General features: G+C 48.1%; 1 protein-coding gene across 1 annotated transcript in view; it reads right to left on the bottom strand.

Annotated features, from left to right (window-relative positions):
* The window catches only part of LOC136335762 (histone-lysine N-methyltransferase PRDM9-like), a 42428-nt gene that overhangs the window by 6288 nt on the left and 10830 nt on the right, over positions 1–25310 (bottom strand). The window lies entirely within an intron of this gene.

Below are 25310 nucleotides of genomic sequence, written 5' to 3'. Positions count from 1 at the left end.
AAGAACCCCAGCCTGGGTTCCCCATTTTTGGCAAAAAGAATAGTGGAAACCAATAGGTTCTGAAATGGCCTTGGGTAAAATATCTACGAGAACTTTAAAAAGTTGAAAGTGCTAAAAAGAGCTCTTATGACCAGGCGGTGGCATAGTGGGTAGAGTGTCTGACTTGGCCGCCGAGGACCCAGGTTCAAAACCCAAGGTCCCCGGCTTGAGCATGCGCTTATCTGATTTGAGCCCAAGGTTGCTGGCTTGAGCAAAGGGTCACTCACTCTGCTGTAGCCCCCTCCCCCCCCCCCCGTCAAGGCACATATGAGAAAGCAATCAATGAACAACTAAGGTGCTATAACTAAGACTTGATGCTTCTCATCTCTCCCTTCTTGTCTGTCCCTCTCTCTTTCACAAAAGCAGCTAGTGTGCACCATGGGAACAGCACCCATTTACGGAGCATCTGCCTTTGTCATGTTGCAGGGACACAGTGAATGTCCAAGGCGCCTCCCATCACCCCCAGCTCTGGATGTCTGTGTCTCCATAATGGTAGGAACTAAAGTGTGTGGGAGAAAGCTCACCACTCTCCCAGGTGGGACTCTTCTCCACGGAGACAAAATCCAAACCTCACCTTACCCCCTCCCAGGTGGGGCCCCACACCAGTCAGAAGACCCAACACTGCTGTACCATGACTCCTGTGGTAGGACCCCCTTTTAACATCACAGGGACCAGAGGCAATGTGATCAAACCCAGACCCTCTACTCTCTCAGTTGTGACCCTTCCACACCGTCAAATAACAGAGTATGTGTGACGGGATGCTGTGTGCTCTCAGGGAAAGACCTTTCCTTGCACTCACGTGGATCAAAAATGACGTGATGCCCTCCTTACTCTCTCAGGGAGGGACCTCTCCTCACACTCACAGGTTCCAGAGCTGATGTGACAGGACCCCCTTCTCTCTGGTGGGCCTGTTTCCTATGCTCACAGGGAACAGAACCAATGTGACAGGACTCCCTGTGTCAGGCGAGACCCCTTCCACAATGCCTGGACCCAGAGCTTACGGGCACGACCCCTTACCTTCACGAGGCAGAGCCTTCTTCCTGTGGGAGGACCCCTGTTACCCCACTGTCTTGTGTTCTTTGGAATATGAATTCACCTTGAGCTTGTATTATATGTTGGGTATCTCTAGGAGGGGGTAAGGTGAGCTTTGGTTCATCTGATTAAGTTCCTTTGATTATTACCACAGCTATTGAGACTTATAAGGTAATAGGAAAACCTGTTTGTTTGTTTTTTATCCCCCACACTATTTTTTTTAATTTATTTTTTTTAATTTTATTTATTTATTTTTAGAGAGGAGAGAGAGACAGAGAGGGAGAGAGGAGAGACAGAGAGAGAGAAGCATCAACTCCCATATGTGCCTTGACCAGGCAAGCCCAGGGTTTCGAACTGGCGACCTCAGCATTTCCAGGTCGAAGCTTTATCCACTGCGCCACCACAGGTCAGGCCCCCACACTATTGATGAGCTGGACATGTGAAGAGAAAGGATGAGAAACTAACTTCAGGAAAGTGCTACAGCTGAGACGTGGACCTCTGCTAGCTGGGGTTACTGTTATTTTTGTTCACTGTCAGCTGTTTGGGTTAATTTTTGTAGGGTTTGGTGGAATTATGTAGTGCTCCCTCATTTAGCAGCATGAAAACACATCTGAGGAGCTAGCTGCTTGGACTCAGAGTCATGAGTTTTCTGTATTGAGTCCCGGCTGTGTTTACATTGTGAGGATCCAGTTCAGCTCCTGCATCTGTCGTGTGGAAACTTGGGTGCGTTGTCTGGCTCCATGTCTGGAGTTCGGCTGTGGGGTCTCAGTTACAGATGTGGATTCAGTCTCTGAGGTCTGTATTGAGTTCTGTGGCATCTGGTGTGTGGGGTCCCTCTGTGTGTGTCTCCATGTCCTGGTTTCCAGGGTGGGGCCCACACACAGCTCTAGTCATAAGATGTAATGTGTGGCATCTGGTGTCCAAGATCTTGTGTCAGTCTCTGGTGTCTAGCATTTGGGTTCTAGGGTCTGACTTGGGTCTGGAGAACAGTGTTTGGTTTGGGGCTTAGAGTCCAGGGTCTTACTTTTGGTTTGGGGACTGTTGTTTATGTGGAGGAACGTAGGGTCTGTGTCTGGGGTCCCGAGTCTGTCTGTGGCCACCGTCTGGTGTCTATCAAGTAATGGTTGTTATGTTTACAAGGACAGGTAGCTGGCTATTGTTGAAAAGAGAGAGGTAAGGAAATAGCACATTATAGTTTATAATTCTAAGAAGGCCTGTTTTAGGAAGAAGCTTCAGCATTCCATTGAGCTTAAGCTTAATCAGCAGGAAAGCTCAAGTATTTCTAGGCTTGATGGCCCGTTTCAGGAATCCACTGTGTCCTCAGAAGTTCATTGTCCCCTGCGTTCCAGTCTGGCAGGAGTGAGTGAAGGAGGCCCAGGTCATCAGGCACTGGAAGGTGTCCCAGTTCTTAGCTATGGACACAGATAACCCACATTGGCATATTGAGAGCTAACTTACAAAATGAATAGGGTGGAGCCCTGGCCGGGTAGCTCAGTGGGTTAGAGTGTCCTCCCAATATATAAAGGTTGTGGGTTTGATCCCTGGTCAGGACACATGTCAGAAGCAACTATTAAATGCTTAAATAAGTGGAACAACACATCATTGTTTCTCTTTCTCGGCCTCTGTCTGTCTCCTCCCACTCACCTTCCTCTTGCTCTCTAAAATCAATAAATAGCCTGACCTGTGGTGGTGCAGTAGAGAAAGCATCGAGCTGGAAATGCTGAGGTTGCTGGTTAGAAACCCCAAGCTCTGCTGGCCAAGGCACACAGGAGAAGCAACTACCAGTGGATGCTTCCCGCTCCTCCCCACCTTGCTCTGTGTTCTCTCTCTAAAATTAATAAATAAAAACTTTAAGAATTAAGTTTTTTAAATGAATAGGTTGGATAGTCCCATCTTTACAGGGACCCCAGTAAGGCCATATGAGCTATTGATACAGCTTGAGGATCTCACATTAGATGCTGTTGGAATCCATGGGAGTCCAAAAGACCAGAGTAACAGGCTTTATTGAAAGGAAGAAAGGAACCCTGCAGGGCACTTCTCCTGGGGAGAAGAGCACCAGTTACAGACTAGGGGCGAGTTATACAGTGTTTGGGAGAGCCTGAGGGGATACTGAGGCAAAAGTCCTGGTATGTCCGAATGCTCCTCCTTGGGGGCTTGGAGCATGTGGGTGTTGAATCAAAAGTCCTGTTGTGTCCGGAGCCCCTCCTTGGGGTGGATTCTCAGCTTTTTGGAATTCCTCTGTCTCAGGGGCGATGATAGTCCAGTAAGGGTGAGGTCTGACAGATAAGCGGAACATCAAGAGGGCAGTTTGGAATTCACGTATCTATCATTTCTCAACTCTGTAGTTACATATAAAAGAAAGGCAGTTACTAATTTTATAATATATGATAAGGGGTGATGAGGAGAAAGGAGAAAAAAGTGGAAAATTATTGCTTCTTCTGGAGAGAACTCAAGAAGGGAACCTTGCCAAGCCAAGTCCCCCATCCAGTTAAGGAGGTCATCAATTTCCATGCTGTGAGGTCTGAACCAGGCGATGTCCTCGAAAACCTGAGTGAGGAAGTAAAATAATTTTGCGAAGGTAATAGTTAGTTGCTTGCTGCTAGTGCCAAGTGGACAGAGTGACATGGTGATACATGGTCTCCTGGATGAGCCTCATGAGACGTGCTGGTCTGGTTCCTCTCAAATGGGAGGACATGTGGAGATTTGTAGAGACAGGGAATCTGTTGGTGTAAGTTTTTAGAAGGACTGAATATTAAAAAGAAGGGGGTTTGGAGAACATTCAGGAGGGAACTTCTCGGGCTGAGGGGCAGCTTCTTCCTGCTGTCATCCCTACCTATTTGATATTTCCCTCATGAAGTTCTCCTTGGGGTATTGGGGAATAGGAGTGTAGGAGCATTTGACTGTAGGTAATTCTAGAGATTTCTCTCATCTAGGCCTGTAGGAACTTGATAAACAAAGAGGCAAGTTTTTGGAGATCAGGAATGCAGAAATAAGGAGGGTTGTATAGTTGTATAGCGGGTGTGTGTGTGTGTGTGTGAAAGTTCTTCCATGGTAAAGGTAGAGATATTTTTTCCGTCTACGGCCATACCACCCTGAACGCGCCCCATCTCGTCTGATCTCGGAAGCTAAGCAGGGCCGGGCCTGGTTAGTACTTGGATGGGAGATATTTTTTCCTGGCAGCCCTGGAGAGAGCAGTTAGCTTGAGCTAAAAGAAATGTTTCATGCCTGTTTGTAGGCTCTTCGTCAACCAAGAAGACCCAGCGGTCTTGTCCCCTCACTATATGAAGGGTAAAAAGACTGAGAAGCGCTAGGAGGTGATTGCTATTCATTCTCCTAGTTCTTCAAGGATGCGGGAGAGCTTTAGGGTTAAGGGACCTGTAGAAGTTGAAAGATAGAATTTAGGAGGTTTGCTGATATAGGGTTTCAGATTTTTCTGTTTCACGAGGGCAGGTTTCAGGGTTGGTGTGTAGGGTTAGGTAGATTTTTCCAATTTTCTGATTGGCGAAGGTCTGCATGCAGTTCTGTAAGAAACTAGTAAACAAACGTAAGAGTCAGGGTTTAAAAGTTAGAAAAGTAAATAGAGTGAGTGGACCAATGAAAGGCAATTGTCAAGATACCCAAGTTGTGCAAAAACCACTCACTCTATGTTTACAAATTCGCTGGGCTTCAGAGAGAGAGAGAGAGGGAGAGAGAAGGAAAAGACAGGGCAGTGTGGCTAGTCCCCCTGTCCCTAGATCTACTTTTATAGAAATTTTTAAAGCAACAAGAAGAGAAATTACCTGTATAGCTCGTTTGGTCCTTAGATTGATGGATAGTGTATTAGGAACTGGTAGAGGCTCATGGGGTGGGATTAGGTTGATATTTGAGGTGAGACAGATTAAGATACAGGTTTCTGTACAATTAGTAAGGAGATACATATACTTGTGGTCTCACATGAGTAGAAAGCACCTGATTTGGTGAGGTAGGTTGAAAGGTGCAGTGGGAGTGAGTTGTCAGGACCACGGTGTGTGGACCTGTCCATGTGAAAGTCAGTCCTTGTGTGATGTACTGCTGAAAGGGCCTCTTGAACAGTCTTTGAACAGTTTGCTGAGTAACCTATAAAACCTGCAAGTACTGGCCCTGGCTAGTTGGCTCAGCAGTAGAGCGTCGGCCTGGCATGCAGGGGACCCGGGTTTGATTCCCAGCCAGGGCACATAGGAGAAGCACCCATTTGCTTCTCCACTCCCCCCTCCTTCCTCTCTGTCTCTCTCTTACCCCCCCCCCCCCCCCGCAGCCAAGGCTCCATTGGAGCAAAGATGGCCCGGGCGCTGGGAATGGCTCCTTGGCCAATGCCCCAGGTGCTAGAGTGGCTCTGGTTGTGGCAGAGCGATGCCCCGGAGGGGCAGAGCATCACCCCCTGGTGGGCAGAGCGCCACCCCTGGTGGGCATGCCGGGTGGATCCCGGTTGGGCGCATGTGGGAGTCTGTCTGTCTGTCTCTCCCCATTTCCAGCTTCAGGGGGAAAAAAAAAAGAATATAAAACCTGCAAGTACTTAGGGAAAGGGTGTTACATTTTTACACTTTGCAGTTAGAGTTTAAGTCCTAGTGACCACTACTTCTAGCTGGATTTAGCAGCAGGTCCCAACCTACAATAGTCATGGGGCATTGAGACAAGAGGAATAAAGGAGATACTAAACATTAAATAAAGCAATAAAACCAGACTGTCAATACCCACAGTAGAGATCTTTGAGGGATAAATAAACTTAAATATTCAGGCAAGGCATAGTAGATGGCCCTTGTGTTTACAAGAAATGAGATTAGTTTATCTGCTACTTGGAAGAAATACCTTAGGCTCATGAAGGATGTCCTTGGGCCTTCAGTGGCAATTCCCAGCACACTGGAGAAGGTCAGGTCACAGGTAGCTGGAGCAGGGCTAGAAGAGACTGAACCCTCCCTCCATGGAGCAAGGGGGCAGCTTACCTTCTCATGTCCCTCTTTCCACAGCACAGGTATGTCAACTGGTGGGGCCAGGAAGCCTGGCAGGCTTCAGTTCAATGACCTTACTTTCCACTCTGGAGCAGGGCCTTGATGGAATGCTATGAAGCCCCTTAGGATGCTGGAGCCAAAATTTGTTATTTCCTTACTTCTTTTGGGCCTTATTTGCCTTTTCTTTTACTTCCTTGGTCATTTTTTTTTTTAATTTTTCTGAAGCTGGAAACGGGGAGAGACAGTCAGACAGACTCCCGCATGTGCCCGACTGGGATCCACCCGGCACGCCCACCAGGGGCGATGCTCTACCCACCAGGGGGCGATGCTCTGCCCCTCCGGGGTGTCACTCTGCCACGACCAGAGCCACTCCAGCTCCTGGGGCAGAGGCCAAGGAGCCATCCCCAGTGCCCAGGCCATTTTTGCTCCAATGGAGCCTTGGCTGTGGGAGGGGAAGAGAGAGACAGAGAGGAAGGAGGGGGGGTGGAGAAGCAAATGGGCACTTCTCCTATGTGCCCTGGCCGGGAATCAAACCCAGGTCCCCCACACGCCAGGCCGACACTCTACCGCTGAGCCAACTGGCCAGGGCCTACTTCCTTGGTCATTATAGACCTTAAAAGCCATGCTCAGCCTGACCTGTGGTGGCGCAGTGGATAAAGCATCAACCTGGAAACACTGAGGTTTCCGGTAAGAAACCCTGGGCTTGCCTGGTCAAGGCGCATATGGGAATTGATGCTTCCTGCTCCTCCCCCTTCTCTCTCTCTCTCCTCTCTATAATGAATAAATAAAATCTAAAAAAAAAAAAAAAAAACTTTCTAAAAAAAAAAAAGCCATGCTCAGAAGATCTCACTGACGGGCTTGACTAAGAGCAAAATTGGGAATTCAGTGTTTATAGAAGCCTATTAGACCATGGAAAGAAAAGATTTGATGTGTTGTGGTAGGTGGTTGGAGACTGTGGAGGGTCTGAGTTTGAGCTAGAGTGAGACTTCAGGTGGTGGGGGTTAAAGTAATGCCTAGATAGACTAGGGACTGAGAATAAAGTTGAGCCTTAGCAGAGAAGACAGATATCACTTCATAGGGAGGAAGTTAAGAAGGGTGGAGATGTGTCTCCTGGAGGCAGGCAGGGAGGGGCTGCAGAGGAGTGGGTTATCTACATATTGTAAGAGAGTACTTGTTTTGAGATTGCATGCTGCTAAATCCTGAGCTAGTGCCTGCCCAAACAGGTGTGGGTTGTTTCTGATCCCCTAAGGTAAGACAGTTCATGTCAATTGCTGAGCTGCATTAGTGTCCGGGTAAAGGCAAACAGAAAGTAAGAGTCAGGGTGTAGAGGAATGGTAAAGAAGGCATTCTTGAGGTCCAGGACCATGAAATGAGTGGTGTTTGAGAAAATGTGTGACAGTAACTTATAGAGATTAGGGACTACTGGATGGAGGGGAATTACTGCCTCATTGATTAGGTATGAGGCTTGTATGAGGTGATAAGCTCCTGAAGGTTTTCAAACAGGAAAGATGGGGGTATTGCAGGGAGATTCCGTGGGGATGAGTAAACCTGGTTTATGAGGTGGGTAATTACTGGTTTAAGGCCTTAGAAACAGACACAGTTACACATTAAACAAAGACTTCACATATTATGAATAAAAAAATTTAAATGAGTGCGCTTATTTCAATTAAAATTATACTAGAGATATTTTCTGACAAAGAGACAAGACGAACTACTTACTCATATAGCTTAATATAATTCTGCTTTTTAAGTTTTTTGAGACGGCAGGAAGTTGCCAGCATAGAGGGGAGGAAGAAAGAAGGCAGACGGATGGACAGTGTGAGCAGCTGGATGGAAAAGGAGAGTCAGAATCTGCAGGAGGAGAGGAGGAGGTATTGGTGTGGCACCACATGGTCAGAGGAGTCAAAAGGATTTAGAGCTCTGAGGAGAGAGGAGAGGGCAAGGAAGAAAGAGGCTCAGTCACAGTTTGTAAGGAAGGAGGAGGGGTCGGAGAGGAGACAGAATTGCAGTTTGTAAGGAGGGAAGAGAGGTCAGAGATGAGACAGGCACTGCAGCCAGAGCCACAGCTTCTGAGGAGGGGTGAGGGGACGAAGAACAGTGGAGAAGGGAGAGGCCCCCGGCCAGCAGGGGAGGAGAAAGAGACTAGTGAATGAGGAAACAGGATTATTGAAGGGAAGAGGCTTTCTGGAGGGAAGAGACTCCAGCAAAAAGATTTGCTGAGAGACTAGAGAGGGATCCCGAGAGGTGCCCCTGGGGGTCAGGCAGGAGAAGGAGAGAGTTTGGGAGTCTGCGGAGAAGGAAAGATTAGGAGCAGAGGTTTTAGGTGAGGTTTCTTTGGCCAAAAACAGCCTGCGTGTGGAACAGAAGGTACAGAAATTAAGGACAGGAGAGAAGGGAGAAGAAAGCCTGCATGTAAGGAATTTCTGATGCCCTCCCAGTCCGGTGGCAGAAATTGTCAAGATGTCTTAGGATATTGTAATTGAATGTCCCGTTTTCAGGCCAATGAGAGTCATTGTCTAGTCTGTACTGAGGCCATGCTGTGTTACAGAATAAGATTAATTTCTTTGGTTTGAGGTCTGAGAGACCGAGTTTGGTGAGGATTTTTATGAGACATCCTAGAGGGGTCTGGTCGGAAGGCTTAGACCCTGAAGAGCCCAGAGTGGAGACAGGTGAGCAAGAGGGGGCATCCCCGCCTTTTGTCACTGTCTCAAGAGGAGAGAATCTCCGTGTGGGGGAGTCATCCCTGATAGAGGTCATCACCACCTGTCAGGGAGCTCCGAGGATGAGAAGTCCGAGAGAGTGGAGAGGTTTGGCTAGGCACCTAGTCTTCCGTGCAGTCCACTGAGACTGAAAGTCAAACCCCTCAAAACGTGAGGCGTGTCAGAGAAAACCGTCTGACCAGAAAGGGGTGTTTTTAGAGAGAAATTTAGAGGCCAACCAGGGAAGGGGAAGGGAGAAACTCCTTACCTTCTGGTCCAGAAGGGGTTCAGGACAGGGTTAGACTGCCGGCCAATCAACCCACAATTACACATCCAAACAGAATCAGGGAGTAAGCCCGGGATGAGCTGCCGCTGCCCATTGCTTCTCTGATTGTAAGTTTGAACGGCAAAGAGGGATCGTCCAGGCAGTTAGTACCCTGTCCCGGGTTTCGGCACCAAATGTTAGAATCCATGGGAATCCGAAATACCAGAGTCACAGGCTTTATTGAAAGGAAGAAAGGTACCCTGCCGGGCACTTCTCCTGGGGGAGAAGAACACCAGTTACAGACTAGGGGCGAGTTATATAGTGTTTGGGAGAGCCTGAGGGGATACTGAGGCAAAAGTCCTGGTATGTCCGGAATGCTCCTCCTTGGAGGCTTGGAGCATGTGGGTGTTGAATCAAAAGTCCTGGTATGTCCGGAGCCCCTCCTTGGGGCGGCTTCTCAGCTTTTTGGAATTCCTCTGTCTCAGGGGCGATGATAGTCCAGTAAGGGTGAGGTCTGACAGATAAGCAGAACATCAAGAGGGCAGTTTGGAATTTACAAATCTATCAGATGCCAGGAAGGAGTTTAGGGAAAACAGCCCAGTGGCCTGTGGGTCTGGCCCCTCTGTGCCATAGCTGCTCTGCTTCTGGAGAAGGTCAAGAGCAAGTCATTATAATGGTGGGGGTTATGGGCACTGAGTCCTTCTGCCCTTTTCCTCTGGATGCCTCCACTTTTCAGAAGGGACACACAGTCTAAGTGTCCCTTCTCAGACTGTGGTCTCCAAGGAGTGAAGAGGTTGTGAAAGTGCAAGGACTGGGAGGGTGTCCCCGGGTAAGCCTGGGCTTCTGGGTGCTCAGTCACATCAGTGTATTATTGGCCTGGATGTCAGCTGGGAACAGCAAGGACAGAGTGCAGGAGGGCTGTCCTGAGCTTCAAGGTCTCTCATGCCATGTGGTGGTGGCTGCAGAGAGGAAGGGACTGAAAGGAATGTCATATGAGGCATGGACCAAGACAGGACAGAGGGAGAGAGATTGCTGGTCACACGGTTGGCAGGAGCTAACACGCACCACTTTCCTGAATCCTCACAGCCACTGAGAGGGAGCCGTTCTCCCCATTTGACGGATGAGGACACTTGAGTTTTCATTTATTTGCCTGAAATCACACAGCTTACAGGTGGTGGAGCCAGAAGTCAGCTCTAGAGTTTATTCCGAGCCCATGGGAAGCTCCTGTCAGGTGAGGCCTCAGAGGAAGGACACATGGGTAGAAGCAGACCAGTGCTCTGGACTGAAGAACAGGTTGTAAAGACAGGGAGGGGGTAGAAGTGGGGAGGGCACTCTTAAAGGGATCTGTTGGTTGAGCACCTGGGAAGGGCCAGGCCACCTCCTCCCTCTCCACCTATCCTATCTCGTTTCCTGCCCAAGTTCCACCTCAAACACCACCTCAGGTGAGAGCATGGCAAGTGGACCCTCAGGTTATGAGCAGTTTTTCTTAAAAAGATAAAAAAGCCTGACCAGGCGGTGGCACAGTGGATACAGCATTGGACTGGGATGCAGAAAACCCAGGTTCGAGACCCTGAGGTCGCCAGCCGGAGTGTGGCCTCATTTGGTTTGAGCAATAGCTCACCAGTTGGACCCAATGTCACTGGCTTGAGCAAGGGGTTACTCGGTCTGCTGAAGGCCCACAGTCAAGGCACGTATGAGAAAGCAATCAATGAACAACTAAGGTGTTGCAACAAAAAACTAATGATTAATGCTTCTCATCTCTCTTTGTTCCTGTCTGTCTGTCGCTATCCCTCTCTCTGACTCTCTCTGTCTCTGTAAATATAAAAATAAAATAAATTAAAAAATAAAAATAATGTTTAAAAAAATAAATAAAAATTAAAGTAGAGTGGTACCTTGAGATACGAACAGACCAACATACTTTTTTTTTTAAGATATGAGCTGCGGTTTTGTCTGTATTTTTGTTCGAGATCTGAGCGAAATTCCAAGATACGAGTCATGATTCGGGAAGCTGCTGCTAGTTGGCGCGTTGTTGCACTGTTCCAGTATCAGCAGTTTGATACACGAGCTGACTGACTGACGAGCTTGGTTACAGAACTAATTAAGATTGTATCTCAAGGTGCTACTGTTCAATGTTCAACAGAAGGCTGCAAGGAGTCCTTGGATTGCTCGTTTTGTTCGGGATACTGTGAGTGCTCACTCTTCTAACCCATCTTGGAGTATCGGTTCTGGAATTTGAACTGTGTTAGAATCAGTCCATAGTTCAGATACCTGTGAAATGGAGATAATAATTGTCCTTGTTTCATCCAGCAAATGGGAGCAATAAGTAATGTGAGGCATGTGAGGGTCTTAAAGTAGGAATTATTACCAGGTCTGGATTCTCATTTAATGTAGCGGGCAGTGCCTGACCAGGCAGTGGCACAGTGGATAGAGCATGGGACTGGGATGCGGAAAGACCCAGGTTCAAGACCCCGAGGTCGCCAGCTTGAGCGCGGGCTCATCTGGTTTAAGCAAAGCCCCCCAGCTTGAACCCAAGGTCGCTGGCTCGAGCAGGGGGTTACTCGGTCTGCTGGAGGCCCACGGTCAAGGCACATATGAGAAAGCAATCAATGAACAACTAAGGTGTCGCAATGCACAATGAAAAACTAATGATTGATGTTTCTCATCTCTCCATTCCTGTCTGTCTGTCCCTGTCTATCCCTCTCTCTGACTCTCTCTCTCTCTGTAAAAAAATAAATAAATAATGTAGCGGGCAGTGCTGTTGCTTAATTTTTATTTTTATTTTCTCTTTTTCTTTTTAATTGAATCCTGGGAAGGGAAGGGGGAGAGAGGGAGACAGAAGGATGAATCTGTTCCTGTATGTGCCCCAGCCAGGGATGGAACCAGCCACCTCTGCATCTCAGCACGATGGTGCAACCCACCAGGCCATCCAGCCAGGGCGTTTGCTGTTCTGTTTTGCACATATATTTTTATTTATTTATTTTTTTGGTATTTTTCTGAAGCTGGAAACGGGGAGGCAGTCAGACAGACTCCCAAATGCGCCCAACCGGGATCCACCCGGCACACCCACCGGGGGCAATGCTCTGCCCCTCCGGGGTGTCGCTCTGTTGCGACTAGAGCCACTCTAGCGCCTGGGGCAGAGGCCAAGGAGCCATCCCCAGCGCCCAGGCCATCTTTTTGCTCCAATGGAGCCTCGGCTGCAGGAGGGGAAGAGAGAGACAGAGAGGAAGGAGGGGGGTGGAGAAGCAGATGGGCGCCTCTCCTGTGTGCCCTGGCCAGGAATCGAACCTGGGACTTCCGCATGTCAGGCCAACGCTCTACCACTGAGTCAACCGGCCAGGGCCAATGTTTTGCACATATTTTAATCAACATCACAGTGGACCCGTCTAGGAAAAAAGCCCACAAGTATGTTTTTGCTGCCATCTTGTGTGCATCTTGAGAATAACAGCTAGGTAAGAGTCACCAGAAAGTTGTGTCCTCTGCTGCAATCTGGTGCACAATTAGAAATAAAAAGCTGAGTGCATGTAACCGGAGACTGTCAACCTACTTCTGCGTCACCGCATGGATGTGTCTTTTTCCATCTTTCAATTTTAATCTCTTTACACGCTATATTTTAGGGATGGCGCAGGGCGTGGTTCGAAGGCGCGGGCGGTGCTGGGATGGGACCGATGGCGCAGGATGTGGACCGCGAGGGGAGGGCCGGTGCGGGGCAGGTCGGACAGCACGGGGCTGAAAGGTCAGAGGTAGCCCAGTCGGGTCAGTCCCAGCAGGCGAAGCACGTGGATGGCATGGGGCGGGGATAGCATGGGACGTGCACAGCGTGGGGCGGAGACAGCGAGGGGGCGGTTCAGGCAGCGGCGCTGGGCTGGGTGTTTGGCAAGGGGCTGGGGGAAGGAGGGACTGAGCAGGGCGGTTTGGGAGGGGCAGGGTGGGCATCCCGCTCGGGACAGCGAGGAGGATCGGGGACAGCGCGGGGCAGGGTGCACGGGAGCGGGGCTGACAGCGTGTGGTAGACGAGGGTGCGCTGGGGTCCACGAGGGCAGGACACCTCCTGTGGTTGGGTCAGTCCCTGGAAAGGAGCAGCAGCCTCGCCTTAGACAGGAGCTCCCTCCCCAGAGAGGGTACAACTCCCTGAGGAGGGTTTCCCTCCTTGGATTTGGTGACCTTCCCAGTAAGGGGGCCCTCCTTGTGTAGAGTGGCTCTTCTTCCATGGAGGGGCGGCATCTCCCTGGAGACGTTTATTGAGGGAAGGGAGCCTCCCCCCCCCAAGTTTCCCTTGTCAAGTTAAGCAGCGTCCAGACCTGTAGAATATTTATGAGTTTATTTTAGCCAAACTGTGCACAATTGCTGGTAATCAAAATCTCAGCAGATTGAAAACGTGATCTGGAAAATGGCGTTTTCCCCGTATTCTGTACATCAGAAGCAAAGCAGAAGACAAAGGGGTAACATGAAATTGGTGATAGATTCAGGAGGCTGAGAACGGAAAGCAGGGTAATGGTTGAAAGTAAAAATGTATATACTAAAATTTCTTTTTTGTGGGCTGGAATATGATAGCTAACAATGACCGTGATAATAACAGTAAGGGTGATAGGCTTCTGCTCTGGTGATGAGCTTTCTCTGAGGACTGCAGTAAAAAATTACCCTTACATTTCAAAGGTGTGCTATCCTTAGGATAGACAGGCACTAGGGCAGGAAAAGGGAACAAAGGGGTTTTATCTCACCCACTGAAGGAGGGGGTCAGAGATCACAGGGTCTGCCAGAATAAAATCAAATGTCCAAACACCCTTGAAATACTGTACGATGGTCAGAGTATCAGCAAAAGGGAAACTTTTTTTTTCTCCATTTTTCCAAAGCTGGAAACAGGGAGACAGACTCCTGCATGTGCCCGACCGGGATCCACCCGGCATGCCCACCAGGGGGCGATGCTCTGCCCCTCTGGGACATTGCTCTGTTGTGTCCTGAGCCATTCTAGCGCCTGAGGCAGAGGCCACAGAGCCATTCCCAGCGCCCGGCCATCCTTGCTCCAATGTTGCCTCGCTGTGGGAGGGGAAGAGAGAGACAGAGAGGAAGGAGAGAGGGAGGGGTGGAGAAGCAAATGGGTGCCTCTCCTGTGTACCTCGGCCGGGAATTGAACCCGGGACTCCTGCACGCCAGGCCGACGCTCCACCACTGAGCCAACCGGCCAGGGCCAGCAAAAGGGAAACTTGAAAGTTAGAGTTAAAAAGTATATGATCTCGCCTGACCTGTGGTGGCGCAGTGGATAAAGTGTCAACCTGGAATGCTGAGGTTGCCGGTTCGAAACCCTGGGCTTGCCGGGTCAAGGCACATATGGAAGTTGATGCTTCCTGCTCCTCTCCTCCTCCTCCTCCTCCTCCTTATCTCTCTCTCTCTCTTTCCCCTAAAATGAATAAATAAAATCTTTAAAATAAATAAATAAATAAAATATTCATGAAAAGTATTAAGTAATACCTGGCAAAAAACAATAAAACTTATTTAACATATTCCCATATTGCTTCTTGATTGGCATCCTCACTTGCAATTAAAAAAAAAAATTTTTTTTTTAAAGTATATGATCTCTAAGACCCCAACAGGTAGCGGTGCTCAGACAAGCTGAGTTGTCCACCTGTGTCTTGTGCCAAGTGCACAGCTTTGCTTAATATACTGCTTGCTTTGCTTGAACACTGCACCCTGTCTCTCACCTGAATTCTTTCTCACCTGAGAAGCCCTCTAGGACCTGAGTTTTCTCTGGTGCCATTATCAGGTACATTACTGTAGATCCAAAAGACAAGAGCCAGGCTCAATTAAAGTAAGCCTTTTACCTTTGTTAGAGAAAAATACCTCTCTATACATGACTACCCACCCTACCATGAACTGCTTGCTTTTAGTTAGAAAGTTTCCATTTCAGACCATCCTGTGTGGTTATTTTAGGTCTCTGAATTTGTAAGGCCACCATGCAAGCCTCCCCAGAGCTTGTCAGGTTCAGCATGTGGCCCCTTTTTTTTCCCACACCCTCCTCAGAGAGAGGCTGGCTTCCTAGAGAAGTGCTTCCCTGTCCCAGTAGAGCCCTAGCTCTATGTTGGTCAGGCGTCCCTGATTCGACTTCCCCGTGCAGTGGGACACTCCTGCTTAGCAGCAGGGCTGGCAGCCTCTTTGAGACTACTCTTGAGGGGGCAATGAGGACTCTGCTTATTGGTACTGAGACCAATCGCCACCGGAGGAAAGACACGGCAAACACACTGTTATAAAGTACCGCACCCCAGATTCTTGAAGGCACTGTACCTCATTTCATCAAGTTCATGTAGAGACACCAAGTCCAGATGAATTTTGAAGAGTTTTATTAGAGGAGGAGATTTATTAATAAGCTGGCCGCAGCCTGACCTGTGGTGGCGCAGTGGATAAAGCGTCAACCTGGAAACGCTGAGGTTGCCGGTTCAAAACCCTGGGCTTGCCTGGTCAAGGCACATATGGGAGTTGATGCTTTCTGCTCCTTCCCCCTTCTCTCTCTCTCTCTCTCTCTCTCTCCCCCCCATAATGAATAAAAATAAATAAAAATCTTAAAAAAAATAAAATAAAATAAGCTGGCCGCATATGGCCTACAGAAAGCATCAGGCTCAAATTGTGCACTGCCAAAAATAGATCAGGGGCTGCTTGTATACCCTTGATCGCACACGGGAGGGGGAGAGCATGACATCACTGTACAAGCTGGCAACATTTCTTTAGGGGATACACAGAAACATTATGACTCTCAAGGTAACACAAAGATGTTTACAAATGTTTCAGGGTTCATCTTTCCTCAGTAGCCTAGAGGTATTTTACTCTCAAGATTCCAGGAATGGGAGGAACTACAATCAATGCAAGGTGGTATGTAAATTTTGCCTCCTATTGAAAGAGAAGAAGTTTTTTGGTTAACCTTTATTTTAGATTTCAAACTGAATGACCTATTGTTCTTGCAAGCCAGAAACTTCTGCATTCTTCTCCCTCCCCTCCCTAAAGGAGGGTGGGACAGGAAAGCCTGATAAGAAAACCTGACTTTTCCTCCCAGAATATCAATATCAATTTTCAGCTTTTTGGTACCTTACAACATTCCCCACTGGTTCTATTTCCTAAGTCAAATCCTTGACTTAGTTTACTGAAGATTATGAGGCTGCTGTCTAGGGATATAATAACATGTAACAGATATTTAACAGACAGAATTAATAGCATTACAGTTCACTAAAGAAACAAATATTACTAATTAATGTTCTATAGACTGTACAATTTCCTTTCCAGTCAAAACTCTTGATATTAAAAATCTTAACCTTTAGTGACAATTAAGTTGGCTTTTGTTTTACTCTAGTTTCCCTTTTCCGAAAGTCTGATAAAAAGAAGTCCATAGTGAGGTTTTCATACATTCACCGTACATAGACCAACCAGCTTCTGGTTTGTGTTTGGAGTAGGGCATGCTGTTTTTCTACCTTAGCAGCAGTGGGAGTTGTCAGGATCATGGTGTGTGGACCTGTCCATGTGAAAGTCAGTCCTTGGGTGATGTACTGAATCTGCTGGAAGCACCTTTGGACAGTCTTTGAACAGTTTGCTGAGTAACCTGTAAATCTGTCAATTACATAGGGAAAGGGTGGTTACTTTTCTTTTACTATTTGATTCATGCATTTTACTTGCCTTGACCTTTTGGTACCTGTGGGCACAATGTAACTTCAAATTAGTTTCTAATTAATATTGGGTTCCTTTCCTACTAGCTTTGAAACTGTGGACACTGTTGGAATCCATGGGAGTCCAGAAGACCAGAGTAACAGGCTTTAATGAAAGGAAGAAAGGAGCCCTGGCCGGTTGGCTCAGCGGTAGAGCGTCGGCCTGGTGTGCAGGGGACCCGGATTCGATTCCCGGCCAGAGCACATAGGAGAAGCGCCCATTTGCTTCTCCACTCCTGCCCCCTCTCTGTCTCTCTCTTCCCCTTCCGCAGCCAAGGCTCCTTTGGAGCAAAGATGTCCCCGGGTGCTGGGGATGGCTCCTTGGCCTCTGCCACAGGCGCTAGATTGGTTCTGGTCGCGGCAGAGCGATGCCCCGGAGGGGCAGAGCGTCGCCCCCTGGTGGGCAGAGCGTTGCCCCTGGTGGGCGTGCCGGGTGGATCCCGGTCGGGCGCATGCGGGAGTCTGTCTGACTGTCTCTCCCCATTTTCAGTTTCAGAAAAATACAAAAAAAAAAAAAGAAAGAAAGGAAGAAAGGAACCCTACTGGGCACTTCTCCCAGGGAGAAGAGCACCAGTTACAGACTAGGGGCGAGTTATATAGTGTTTGGGAGAGCCTGAGGGGATACTGAGGCAAAAGTTCTGGTATGTCCGGAATGCTCCTCCTTGGGGGACTTCGAGCATGTGGGTGTTGAATCAAAAGTCCTGGTAAATCCGGAGCCCCTCCTTGGGGTGGCTCATCAGTTTCTTTGAAATCCTCTGTCTCGGGGGCAGTAAGGGTGAGGTCTGACAGATAAGAGGAACATCAAGAGGGCAGTTTGGAATACACATATCTATCATTTCTCAACTCTGTGGTTACATATAAAAGATAGGCAGTTATTAACTTTATAATATATGGTGAGAGGTGAGGAGAAAGAGGAGAAAAAATTGGAAAATTATTGCTTTTTCTGGAGAGAACTTAAGAAGGAAACTTTGCCAAGGCAAGTCTCCCATCCGGTTAAAAAGGTCGTCAATTTCCAAGTTGTAAAGTCTGAACCAGGCGATGTCTCTGAAAACCTGAGTGAGGAAGTAAAAAAAATTTGCGAGGTAATAATTGTGAATTGCCTGCTGCGAGTGCCCATTGGACAGAGTGACATGGTGACACATGGTCTCCTGGATGAGCCTCATGAGACGTGCTGGTCTGGTTCCTCTCGAATGGGAGGACATGTGGAGATTTGTAGAGACAGGGAACCTGTTGGTGTAAGTTTTTAGAAGGACTGAATATGTGTGGTTTAAAAGGAAGGGGGTTTGGAGAATGTTACATCCTAGGAGACAGGCCACAGCAGACACAAAGTGAATTTTATAAGTTTTATTGCAGACTTGCACAGGGACTGCAAGCAACCCATGCAAGGGAGCACTGCAGCCCCCCAAACCTGCGCAGGGACTGCAGGTAACCCACACAGGGCAACACTGCAGCACCCCAAACCCGCGCAGGGACTGCAGGCAACCCACGCCTCCGAAGAGACTGGAGCACTGCAGCCACGAGCTTCTAAAATGGCTCCTTTTTATAGGGTGGCTATCTAGGATGAGCAAGCATCATACAGAAGCTGATGTGGCTGTTAGCTATTGGCTAGGGAGGTCGTGCACAGTTATGAAGGGGTATTACTCAGTGGAAAATTTCAAACATAAACTGATAAGGGTCTCTGACTCAATGCAGGATGTTGCTGAACTCTTTGTTCTCAGTGTCACAGGGACCTTGTACACTCTTGGCAGCCCCAGTATGTCAGTACTCCCTGAATCTAACAGAACATTCAGGACGAAACTTCTCAGGCTGAGGGCGGCTTCTTCTTGCTGTCATCCCTACCTATTTGATATTTCCCTCGTGAAGTTCTCCTTGGGGTATTGGGGAATAGGAGTGTAAGAGCATTTGACTGTAGGTAATTCTAGAGATTTCTCTCACCCGGGCCTGTAGCAACTTGATAAAGAAAGGGGCAAGTATTTGGAGATTAGGAATGCAGAGATAAGGAGGGTTGTATAGCAGGGAGTGAAAGTTCTTCCATGGTAAAGTTAGAGATATTCTTTCCTGGCAGCCCTGGAGAGAGCAGTTAGCTTGAGCTAAAAGAAATGTTTCATGTCCATTTGTAGGCTCTTCTTCAGCCAAGAAGACCCAGCGATCTTGTCCCCTTATTATGTGAAGGGTAAAAAGACTGAGAAGTGTTAAGAGATGAATGCTATTCATTCTCCTAGTTCTTCAGGGATACGGGAGAGGTTTAGGTTTAGGGGACCTGTAGGAGTTGAAAGATAGGATTTACAAGGTTTGCTGATATAAGGTTTCAGATTTTTCTGTTTTGGTAGGGCAGGTTTCAGGGTTGGTGTGTAGGGTTAGGTAATTTTTTCAATTTTCTGATTGGTGAAGGTCTGTATGTGGTTCTGTAAGAAACTAGTGAACAAATGTAAGAGGCAGGTCCTAAAGTTAGAGAAATAAATAGGAGAGTGAGTGGACTAATTGCTTTTTTTAAATTTTATTAATTTTTAGAAAGAAGAGTGTGTGAGAGAGAGAAGAGGGAGGGAGGAGCAGGAAGCATCAACTTCCATATGTGCCTTGACCAGGCAAGCCCAGGGTTTTGAACCGGTGACTTCAGCATTCCAGGTCAACGCTTTATCCACTGCGCCACCACAGGTCAGGCCTGAGTGGACTAATTGAAGGCTATAATCAAGATGCCCAGTTTGTGTGAAACCACTGATTCCATGTTTACAAATTTGCTGGGCTTGAGAGAGAGAGAGAGAGAGAGAGTAGGAATAAAAAAGGTAAGTGGCCAGTCCCCCTGCCCCTAGACCTATTTTTGTAGAGATTTTTAAAGCAACAAGAAGAGGGGGCCCTGGCCGGTTGGCTCAGTGGTAGAGTGTTGGCCTGCCATGCAGAAGTCCCGGGTTTGATTCCTGGCCAGGGCACACAGAAGTGCCCATCTGCATCTCCACCCCTCCCCCTCTCCTTCCTCTCTGTCTCTCTCTTCCCCTCCCACAGCCAAGGCTCCATTGGAGCAAAATTGGCCCGGGTACTGAGGATGGCTCTGTGGCCTCTGCCTCAGGCACTAGAATGACTCTGGATACAACAGAGCGATGCCCCAGAGGGGCAGAGCATTGCCCCCTGGTGGGCATGCCGGGTGGATCCTGGTCGGGCGCATGCGGGAGTCTGTCTGACTGCCTCCCCGCTTCCAACTTCAGAAAAATACAAAAAAAAAAGAAGAAGAAGAAGAAGAGGGATTACCTGTACAGCTTGTTTGGTTCTTAGATTGATGAGTAATGTACTAAGAATTAAAAAAGGCTCATGGGGTAGGATTAGGTTTATATTTGGGGTGAGATAGATTAGGTTACAGGTTTCTGTTCGATTAGTAAGGAGACATATATAGGTGTTGGTCCCATATGAGTAGAAAACCCCTGATTGGGTGAGGCAGGCTGAGACATGAATAGAGACTAGAAGGACAAGGGGTCAATTTTGTTTCTCTGTTTCTGAGCTCTAGATGGTCAGGGTGGAGGAAAGAGTCACCCTTAGCAGCACTGGGAGTTGTCAGGACCACGGTGTGTGGACCTGTCCACATGAAAATCAGTCTTTGGGTGATGTACTGCTGGAAGCGCCTCTTGGACAGTCTTTGAACAGTTTGCTGAGTAAACTATAAATCTTGAAAGTACTTAGGGAAAGGGTGGTTACAGTTCTATACTTTGCATTAGAGTTTAGGTCCTATTGATCACTGCTTCTAGCTGGAATTAGCAGCAGGTCCCAGCCCACCATAGGAATGGGGCATTGAGACAAGAGGTATAAAGGATATACTATACATTAAATAGAGCAACAAAATCAAACTCTCAATACCCACAGTAGAGATCTTCGAGGGATAAATAAAACTCAAATATGCAAGCAAGGCAGTGTAGATGGCCCTTGTGTTTATAAGAAATGAGATTAGTTTATCTTCTATTTGGAAGAAATACTTTAGGCTCCTGAACGATGTCCTTGGGCCTTCAGTGGCAATTCCCAGCATGCTGGGCAAGGTCAGGTCACAGGTAGCTGGAGCAGGGCTAGAAGAGACTGAACCCTCCCTCCATGGGCAGCTTAATTTCTCGTGTACCTTTTTCCACAGAAAAGACATGTCAACAGATGGGGCTGGGAAGCCTGCCAGGCTTCAGTTCAATGACCTTTCTTTCCACTCTGGAGCAGGGCCCTGATGGAGTCCTATAAAGCCCTTTATGGTTCTGAAGCCTTTAAGAGCGTATGCCAAAAGCTGGTATTTCCTGACTTCTTTTGTTTCTTATTTGCCTTTTCTGTTACTTCCTTGGTCATTATAGACCTTAAAAGCCATGCTCAGAAGATCTCACTGAGGGGCTTGACAAAGAGAGCAAACTTGGGAATCCAGTGTCTAAAAAAGCCTATTAGACCAAGGACCGAAAATATTTGATTTGCGGTGGTAGGTGGTTGGAGATTGCAGAGATTCTGAGTTAGATGTAGGGTAAGACTTCAGGTGGTGGGGGTTAAAGCGATGCCCAGATGGACTACAGACTAAGAGTGAACTTGAGGCTTAGCAGAGAAGACACGATATCCCTTCACAGTGAGGAAGTTAAGAAGGGTGGAGATGTGTCTCCTTAAAGCAGGCAGGGAGGGGCTGCAGAGGAGTAGGTTATCTACATATGGTAAGAGAGTACTAGTTTTGAGATTGCATGCTGCTAAATCCTGAGCTAGTGCCTGCCCAAACAGGTGTGGGCTTTTTTGATCGCCTAGGGTAAGATAGTCTATGTACAGGTAAACAGAAAGTAAAGAGTCAGAGTGTAAGCAGGCATCCCCAAACTACGGCCCATGGGCCACAAGCGGCCCCGAGGCCATTTATCTGGCCCCCTGCTGCACTTCGGGAAAGGGGACCTCTTTCATTGGTGGTCAGTGAGAGGAGCACTGTATGTGGTGGCCCTCCAACGGTCTGTGGGACAGTGAACTGACCCCCTGTGAAAAAGTTTGGGGACCCCTGGTAGAGGATGATAAAGAAGACATTCTTGAGGTCTATGATCCTGAAGTAAGAGGTGTTTGAGGGGATGTGTGACAATAACTTGTAGAGATTATGGACTACTGGATGGAGGGAAACTATTGCCTCATTGATTAGGCATAAGACTTGTAGGAGGCGATAATCCCCTGAAGGTTTTCGGACAGCAAGGTTGGGGGTATTGCAGGGAGAGTCCGTGGAGATGAGTAAGCCTGGTTTAAGAGGCAGGTAATTATTTGTTTAAGGCCTTAGAGAAACATACACAGTTACACATTAAACAAAGACTTTACATAAAAGTTATGAATTAAGGAATTTACAATAAATGAGCGTGCTTTACTTGTTTCAATTCAAATTATTATATACTAGAGATATTTTCTGACAGAGACATGACGGATTACTTACATAGCTTTATATACAATTCTGCTTTTTTAAGTTTTTCGAGATGGCAGGGGGTTGCCAGCATAGAGGGGAGGAAGAGAGAAGGCAGACGGATGGACAGTGTGAGCAGCTGGATGGAAAAGGAGGGTCAGAATCTGCAGGATGAGGGGGAGAAGGGCACAGCTGTAGCAGAAGCTGGTGGGGAGAGGGAAATGGGTAAAATACAGCAAAGCCAGTGGGGAGGGGTCGAAGAAGAGAGACAGACACCGCAGCCAGAGCCACAGCTTCTAAGGAGGGGGAGGGAATGAAGAACACAGTGGAGAAGGGAGGGGGCTCTTGGAGGGAAGAGACTAGAGCAAAAGACATTTGTAGAGGAATTAGAGAAGGGTCCTGAGAGAAGGGTGCCCTTGGAGGTCAGGCAGGAGAAGGAGAGAGTTGGGAGTCCACGGAGAAGGAAATATTAGGAGCAGAGGTTTTAGGTGAAGTTTCTTTGGCCAAAACCGGCCTGCATGTAGAACAAGCGGTACAGAAATTAAGGACAGGAGAGAAGGGGGAAGAAAGGCCTGCACACGTAAGGAATCTCTGATGCCTTCCCCATCCGGTGGCAGAAATGGTCAAGATCTCTTAGGATATAGTGATGGTACTAGAAAGCAACCTGGCAAGGTTTCTAGGCTTTTGAGGAAGTCTGTAGAAACTAGCTGCTCGGAGTAGAAACCTCCCAAACTGTGAACCTCACAGAGTAGGGTGAGTCCTGAAGGAGTAGAGGAGTAGTCTCTGAGGCCTGAGATTGACAGGCCTGAGGTCTGTCACAAATCCCTCTCCCATGTTCTGAGGGGAGCCTGGCTGAATGGTTTGGACTGAGAGGAGCCCACTGTAGAGGACACTGGTGAGAGAAGTGTGGTTCCCACCTTCAGTCACAATTCGAGGAGAAAATCTCCGTAGAAAGAGAGACTGAGACAAGAGGTCATCACCCAAAGGCCAAGATCCCAGGATGTAGGAGAGAGGCCAGGCTAGGCATGCCTGGACTTTCGTAGAAGTCCATAAAGGAGTAGAGGCAGACCACTGGTAGATATGGGGTCCAAAGTAAAAACCGTCCATCCAGGAAGGGGTGTTTTCGAGAGAAATTTGGAGGCCAACTGGGAAAGGGGAAGGGAGAGCATTTTTACCTTTCTGATCCAGCAGGGGTTCAGGACAGGGTTAAACTACTGGCCAATTGACCTTACAATTACACATCCAAATAGAATCAGGGAGTAAGCCTGGGACGAGCTGCCACTGCCCATTGCTTCCCTGGTTTAAATTTGGATGTCATAGAAAGATTGTCCAGGCAGTTAGTACCCTGTCCCAGGTTCCGGCACCAAATGTTGGAATCCATGGGAGTTCAGAAGGCCAGAGTAACAACAGGCTTTCTTGAAAGAAAGAAAGAGACCCTGCCGGGCACTTCTCCAGGGAGAAGAGAACCAGCTACAAACTAGGGGCAAGTTACATAGTTTTTGGGAGAGCCTGAGGGGATACTGAGGCAAAAGTTCTGGTATGTCTGGAACGTTCCTCCTTGGGGGGCTTCGAGCATGTGGGTGTTGAATCAAAAGTCCTGGTATGGGCCCTGGCTGGTTGCCTCAGTGGTAGAGCATCGACCTGGCGTGCAGGGGACCCAGGTTCAATTCCTGGGCAGGGCACATAGGAGAGGCGCCCATTTGCTTCTGTACCCCCTCCCCTCCTTCCTCTCTCTCTATTCCCCTCCCACAGCCGAGGCTCCAGTGGAGCAGGGATGGCCCGGGTGCTGGGGATGGCTCCTTGGCCCCTGTCCCAGGCGCTAGAGTGGCTCTGGTCATGGCAGAGCAATGCCCTGGAGGGGCAGAGCATCGCCCCCTGGTGGGCAGGGGGTCGCCCCTGGTGGGCGTGCTGGGTGGATCCCGGTCGGGCACATGCGGGAGTCTGACTGTCCCCGTTTGCAGCTTCAGAAAAATACAAAAGAAAAAAAAAAGTCCTGGTATATCAGGAGCCACTCCTTGGGGCAGCTTGTCAGCTTCTTGGAATTCCAGTCTCAGGGGCGATAGTCCAGTAAGGGTGAGGTCCAGTAAGTGGAACATCAAGAGGGCAGTTTTATATAGTGGAGAGAAGCAATTTTTTCTTTTTTTTTTCTTTTTGCATGAGACCGACAGAGGGACAGATAGGAAAAGAAAGGGAGAAAGATGAGAAGCATCAAATTCTTTATTTGGGCTCCTTAGTTGTTCATTGATTGCTCTCATATGTGCCTTGACCAGAAGCTCAATCCAGCAACCTTGGGCTCAAGCCAGCAATCATGAGGTCATGTCTATGATTCCACACTGAAGCTTGCAACCTCAGGCTCAATCAAGCTGGTGAGCTTGGGGTTTTGAACCTGGATCCTCTGTGTTTCAGTTTAGTGCTTTATTCACTGCTGCACTGCTAGTCAGGCACCATTCTCATTTTATGAGAATCTTGCCTTAGGTAGCACAGCTGGTGAGGGCAGAGCTGAGATTCAAAGCAACTATTGAATGATCCAGAGTGCATGTAGTATGCACCATGAGATTCTCACCCTGTAGAGGCCAGTGAGGAGAGTGAGGGAGACCAGATGCCCAGACTGAGCCAGGTACACAGACATGCACAAGCACAAGTTCTTCCCTGGTTTGCACCACTGAGACACAGAGGTCAGAGGAAATATGACAGGAGCCAAGAGAAGCCCAGGAAGGAGGGTTGTGAGCCTACTAAAAAAAAGGTGCCACTTCCTGGAAATTAAGGAAATTCCATCCCTGGTGAGTCTGTCTCAAATCCCTCCCCCTGGGCAGTAAGCGAAGTAGATTGACTCCAGACTTCCACATTTCCAGAGGGTTGAGTTTCTGTGCATGAGAGTGTGAGTTCTCAGTGGCTTTCTTGGAACTCTGGTTTCAGTGACAGGGGGAAATGAGGTATGTGGTCTTCATAGTTTTTTTTTTTAATTTATTCATTTTAGAGAGAGAGGAGAGATAGAGAGAGAAGGGAGGAGCAGAAAGCATCAACTCCCATATGTGCCTTGACCAGGCAAGCCCAGGGTTTTGAACCAGCGACGTCAGCATTCCAGGTCAAAGTTTTACCCACTGCACACCACAGGTCAGGCGGTCTTCATAGTGTTATGGTGATAAGATTAGAACAGGAGGCCAAGAGACCATGGAGGATTGGTGTTGACATTCCCATAGCACTTAAGGGACCGTTTCTCTAGCAAATCTCTTAGTGTGAAAGCAAAGAATTTGTTTAACCAGT

Source organism: Saccopteryx bilineata, chromosome 4 (assembly GCF_036850765.1).
Source record: "Saccopteryx bilineata isolate mSacBil1 chromosome 4, mSacBil1_pri_phased_curated, whole genome shotgun sequence".
NCBI classification, from domain to species: Eukaryota; Metazoa; Chordata; class Mammalia; order Chiroptera; family Emballonuridae; genus Saccopteryx; species Saccopteryx bilineata.
Note: the sequence above shows the minus strand (reverse complement) of the source record. Positions and strands in the feature narration are given on the sequence as shown.